This window comes from Vidua macroura, chromosome 2 (assembly GCF_024509145.1).
Source record: "Vidua macroura isolate BioBank_ID:100142 chromosome 2, ASM2450914v1, whole genome shotgun sequence".
Taxonomy (NCBI): domain Eukaryota; kingdom Metazoa; phylum Chordata; class Aves; order Passeriformes; family Viduidae; genus Vidua; species Vidua macroura.
The window spans coordinates 8,635,778-8,642,298 of NC_071572.1; positions in this window are offsets into that span (position 1 = coordinate 8,635,778).

Here is a 6,521-nt window from a genome sequence, read left to right on the forward strand (position 1 = left end):
CCATTTTAGGTGCTTCAGTCACTGCCACAGTTTCTGGTAGTGGCAGTGGATTTTCCATAGCCCTTTTCCCTCTCCTGAAGAAGCAGGGTGTAATTCTGGAAACATGGCCTCAGAGTGTTGAGGTCATTGTGTTTGTTTAAGTTATTATATTGGTGTTGCCAGGTCTCCTTTTGCCTTAAACCAGCAGTTAGGGTTCCAAAGGCAGAGGAAATTGAATATTATTTTGATTTCCTTTTATTTACTTACTTTCTAGATTGGGGCATTTGCAGGTTCTGAGCATTGTCTTTGGCACTACAGCTCTGTGTGTGTGTGTGTGTGTGTGTGTGTGTGTATACACAGATGTATATAGATAAAGAATCATAGAATATCCTGAATTGGAAAAGACCCAATAGGATCATCAAAGTTCAGCTCCTGGCTCTGCACAGGGCAGCCCAAAGAGCCACACCTGACAGCATTGTCCAAATGCTTCTTGAGCTCTGCCAGGTTTGGTGCTGTGACCACTGCCCTTGGGAGCCTGTTCCAGTGCCCATCCACCCTCTGGGGGAAGAACCTTTTCCTGATATCCAACCTAAACCTCCCCTGACACAACTTCAGGCCATTCCCTTGGGTCCTGTCACTGTCACCACAGAGCAGAGATCAGTGCCTGCCGCTCCTCATGTCCTCAGCCTCTCCTCACATGGATTCTCCTCAAGGCCCCTCTCCATCTTTGTAGCCTCCACTGGATGCTCTCTAATAGCTTTGTATCTTGTTTATATTGTGGTGCCCCAAACAGTGTGTATCATCAGTGAAGCTGGATCTTCAAAGCCAGTATCCTCTCACATGACCTGGGTAACCACTCCTTCAGAAGAAAATTTGTTTATCCTCTTGATTTTGATGGGAGTGAGAACATTCTCCTGATGGGGATTTACCACTGACATGAATATTAATGAAAAAAGAGCAAGGGTTTGGAGGGACTGTCTCAAATATTCCTTTAAAATCTAATCAGCATTATTTTTTGCTGTCTCTGTGAAAAGAACTTCTGACTCTACCTTAGGATGTGATTAACACTGATTATTTTAAACAAAAGGAGCAAGCTGCTTCTCATAAATTGGTTATACAACTTCTGTGCTTTTGGCTATATTAAATACTGTTTGTTGTGAGGCTGTTTTTAATGCTATTCTTACTAAAAAATTTAAATTCCTATCTCCTGAGTCTTGGCAGCAGTTGCTTACTTTTTCCTTCAATTACTGGTTTGCTATTAAATTTGAAACTCCTTTACATCTTCTTTTGGATTTTGAGTTCCACCATCTGTTGTCTTTGCTCAGTTTTTGTCCTCTTGACTGCCCTACTTCTCTTGTTCCTTCAGCTGTTCCTCACTGGTGTAATGCCTGCTTTTTTAAAACCCTTGCAAAGCACTATAAAAGCATGAGCAGAAGTAGTCCTGGAGTCCTTAAAGTCCCTATTTTCTTCACAGAAGGGTGCTCACTGCCAGCTTAGGTTTATAGTACTTCTGTGTTGCTTCTGACACTCTGTGACTCCACTTACTAAAGAGCAGGAGGAGATCACTGTCAGTAACATCACATTTTTCCACTCCCCTTCTGTTTTCTAGGAACTTCTTGGAGAGTTTCCTATGGATTACAGGCAGCTCCTGATGCTAGTTTTCAAGTGTTGGTGTAGTGTCTGACACTTGAAGCTGAGATTTTTTGCCTAAAAGAAAGGGAGCCTTTCTTTTAGTCTGCTCATAAAATCTGAACAACCTCTTTAAAATGGCAGAGCTTCAGAAATAACGTGTCTGAAGGATAAAAAAAAACCAGTGTATCTGGTACTGTAGTATTAAAAGTTAGAAACTGAGATGTGCCAGTTTCCAGTGTCAGCACTAAAAAGAAAAAACAAAAAAAATTTCTTCCATCTGCCACCAATTCAGAATAGATCGGGATTAGTTTTCAATCTCCTCCTTTGGAAAGTTATCCAGAGTCCACTGGAACTTGTCATTAGAGAGACTTTCAGCTTAAATGTCTTTATTTAATTAAACAGTTACTGGTAATTCTACCTCTTTTCAGTCTCCTATTGGCGTTCAGTAGGTGATTTCCTGTTTTTCTGTGTTTAAATGTGCTCCTAAAATGTAAGCCTATGTTAAAGACTCTTAATATCTTAATGTAAGGGAAAAAAAAAAAACCAAAACATATTGAAGTATGTTCACAGGAATTATTTCTCTGTTTTCCACTCAAAGTCACTCCCTTCTTCCCAGAAGGGAGAGTCCCTTACTCCTAACTGCAGTGATGATGTGTACATGGATTAAGCACCATCTCATGGTATGGAATAACCACTGAGACACTGCTCCAGGCTCTTACCCCTCACGAGAAACAGCCTTTGCAGAGCCTCTTGTAGTTTATCAGACACAGAGTGCAAATTCTTCTGTATGGAACATTCTTCTATATTCATGGACAACCCCATAGCTGCAGTGCCTCTTGAAGGCTTAGCCAGAGTTTAGGCATAACAGGAAAGCACAGACACATCTGTGTTCAGGATAACAAATATATTTTGCAGTATGCAGCTAAATAGCTTTGTTTTGTGTAGATGTAATGCAGCACATAGCTTCCTTAAACCTATCGATTATGGATGTACATTTTGTTCAGCTGAATTGATTTGCATTTTAGTGTTTTGACACTTTTCATCCTCTATCTGGTAACAGCCTGTGACAGTTTCTGATCATAAAGAGAGATGCTGCCACTAAATTTTTTAGCATTATTTATTGAGGAGTAAACTTTGAATTTCTCACAGCCTGAACAAGGGAAACATTTTTCTCCAGTCTCCTCCCTGTTAGTCTCCTGCTGGCATAACTAAGTGCCTTTCCAAATGATCAGTGACTTCTTTTGTTTGCCTGTCTTTTCAAAGTTTTTATTTTGTTTTGCTGTATTTCACTTTATTGAAAGTTCCTTTTTCAGGTGGAGCCCTTTAAAAGGGAGGAAAGAGGCTTTTGGACCTTCTCTTGACAGCTTAAAAAATCATGGAAGCTAACTCTTCTTTTTCCTCTGCTCCTCATTATTTACAACTTTGGGCAATGAGCCAAAACAAGCAAAAACCAACTCACTGGTCGTGCTGCAAATCACTTATCACTTGAGGGCACTATTCATGTATGTAATATTCAGATTTTTCCCTTTGAGCCAAGCTCCCAGCTTGATCTCATCTTCTTGGTGAATCATTGTGGCACCTTGTGGCTCATACTGCTCAGCCACCAAAGGAACATGGCTTATGTGGGAAACATGGATCAACAAAGGAGATGACTGATACTTTTCTTGAAGTTGTACCAATGTTAACTCCCAAATGTATCCTTACTGGCTTTTTGAGCTTCCTTTTTTCCCCCCATAGTAATCAACATTTTATTCCAATAGCAGAGGCCTTTCATGCATATATTGCACTTTTTTTAGGTCTACATTTTCCTTAATTTTCTGTTGAAAACCCAAATGTAGATGTATACACATTTGATAACTTGAAATTAAATTAAAACATCACTTTCCATTGAATCACCCAAAATGTCACATCACAAGAGCAGTTCAGGGCAAACCAGAATTTCCAGAATTAGGACTGTGGAATTTTCTTTAGAATTTCCAGAACTGGTATTCTGGAAATCCTTGTTTGTTTTCACTGAATATAAGGACACCATTGAATATAAGGACACCATTTTCATGAAGGATTTTTTTTTTTTAACAGCTTCAAGTGAATAGTATTTAAAAACCCAACTTTGGCCATTTAGTTGTGTAAACTGCAGGCAGCATTTGAACATACTGTTCATTCTAACACCAGACACCTGATTACAGTGAAAGCAAATTCATTTGCAATGAAGCAAGGTATCCAGGAGCAGCCTGGGACTGCACTAAGGTTCCTGGATCTTATGGATGTGTTGGCAAAGGGGTTTGTAGCTTCTTGTTATGTCTGCCAGCTTTCCCTTGACTGCAGCTGTGTTACAGGACTTCTGCCTGCATTGAGTCAGAGCCACTTGAGCCACTTCCACTTTTTATTGCCAGTCTGGAGTGGGAAAAATAAACCAAAATCAATGGTGGAAAGTGTTTTGCTTTGGTTTTGTTGTATCTGAGATATCTATGTGTGTCTATAAAAGGAAGCAGAGTTCAGTTGTATTTTACAGAGCTTTTCTGGACTAGCACTGACTTCTGTATCCATGCAGTTTCCATCCCATCACTGATTTTTCTGAGAGAAAACTGCATGAGCATGGCTACCCGCTTCTGGATATGGGACTTCGTTGAAGTGAAGGAAACTCCTTGAGCCAGGAGTAGTGCTTTTTTTGTTGCACAGTATTTGCCAACACATGAAACAAACTTTGCTTCGTTATCTGCCTTCTATGCAAAGCAATAGCTCTCTCAATATGTAAGTAATCTATTTGGAAACATCTTCAGGGCTTGGTGTCAGCTACAGTGTTTCTCATAGTCACATTGGGTCACAGATGGCAAGGGAGGAGGAAAGAGGTTGTCTTTTGGGAGAAGAACCCATGCCTACATTTTCCTAATCCAGTTCATGATTTCTGTGCAATTGGGTGATTTTGCTTCACAAAGCATAAGATACTGCTGGTGTGCAAACTTCAGGCATCTCTGACCTTTTTTGAGTTTGATAATTCTGAAGATTTCTGTTCTGTGTTTCAGCTGTGCTTTGATTGTGACTTCGAAAGAGCTGTTCTTTGATGGGATCTTGTATGAGGCATCTCTCTTGAAGCGAGTTAAAACCTGTGCACTAATACATGGTGTTTGCATCTTAATCAATACTGAGACACAGTGAATTAATCTGTGTACAGCCCTGAGGGGGGATCTTCTTGGTGCAGGATTATTTTCTGTGCCTGAAAGACTGCACACCTGCAAGGAATAGAGCACAACAATGGACTGGAGATTGTGGCTGTGCGTGGAAACTCAAATCTGTGCTATACACCTGTGTATTTCCATATATATGAGCAGGGAAATGCCTGAATATCTCTGGAAGTTATTCATTGGGGCTAATAAACTGCACACAGGATTATTAGCTTGGTTGGGATCCAGGAACATGCCATGATTTTCTTGATCTCCTCTGCTTCTCAGATAAGCACAGTTATTGCTGAATACAAGATGGTTGTGTTTCAATGCTTTAAGGTCCATTCCAACCCAAAGCATTCTATGATTGTAGGATTTCTAACAAAACAACAACAAAGTAGATATATAAGGCTTCATAGACCAGATGCAACAAAACACCTAATTGTGCAGGCAGTTTTTAAACAAATTAATGGTTTTTAAACATGAACTTTGCAGACCTCTGGGGTGTAATGTTCAGCCAGTAAAGAATGAGATGAAAAGCCCAGCTTTCCATTTTTAGTACCATCATAAAGATGAGTGCAAGTATTTTTACGCACAAAATGTGTACATCATGACCATTTTGTGCCTTTTCTGCTCCATCATGTGCTTCTTCCAAACTTCTGAGGTCTTAGAGTGACCTTAGCCCTGCCATACTCCAAGAAGCTCTTCAGTTTGCTGTAGTGAAGCTAAGGTTTTAAATTCACATATTTGGTATGGCACATATTTGGTATGCCTTCAGGTACTGTGGAATGTAAAACTCTGAGGCAAAACACTGGAGGAACTAAATCCAGATGTTGCGGACTTACTGGTCATTCTCTTCTTACAAATGCTTAAACTGATGAACTTTTTGAAAATGGGAGGAATTCCCAAGCACTTTTTCTCTGATTTGAAGGATAGGTTAAATATGAAAGGAGTTTTCTCTTTCCTCCTAGTAACAAGAGTAGCCAGTGCCTGCACACTACAGAAGATGCCACCTAGGTTCGTTAAATTAATGTTGTTTCTGTGTGCTTAAGACACAGTCATTATGGTTTTGAGGTGGCTTTTTGGTTTTTTGTTGCTTTTCATTTTGCTCTCTTCTATTGTTATTCTGTAAATTCTGCCATGCAGCTGAAATTGGCTATTATTGCTGTATTTTTAGTTTTTTTTTGCTGTTCTCCATTTCCCAGCAGCATTAAAGAAGTTGGAAATGCAGTGATCTTTGCATTATAGGCTAGGGGCAGAGTGCCTGGAAAGGTTTCTGGTGGTAAAGGACCTGGAGGTGCTGGTCAGCAGTGGCTGAACATAATCCAGGTGTGCCCAGGGGGCCAAGGAGGCCGATGGCACCTGGCCTGTGTCACCAATAGTGTGGCCAGCAGGACCAGGGCAGTGATTGTCCCCCTGTACTGGGCACTGGTGAGGCCACACCACCAGTGCTGTGTCCAGTTCTGGACCCTTCAATTCAGCAAGGACATTGAGGGGCTGGAGCATGTCCAGAGAAGGGGAACTGAGCTGGGAAGGATCTGGAACACAGGTGCTGTGAGGAGGGGCTCAGGGAGCTGGGTTTAGCCTGGAATAAAGGAACTCAGTGGGCCCCGTGTTGCTCTCTAGGACTCCCTGAAAGGAGGGTGTAGCAAAATGAGGGTTGGTCTCTTCCACCAGGTACAAGCGGTCGGATGAGAGGACGTGGTCTTAAGCTGCACCAGGGGAGGGTATGAGGAAGATTTTTTTTTT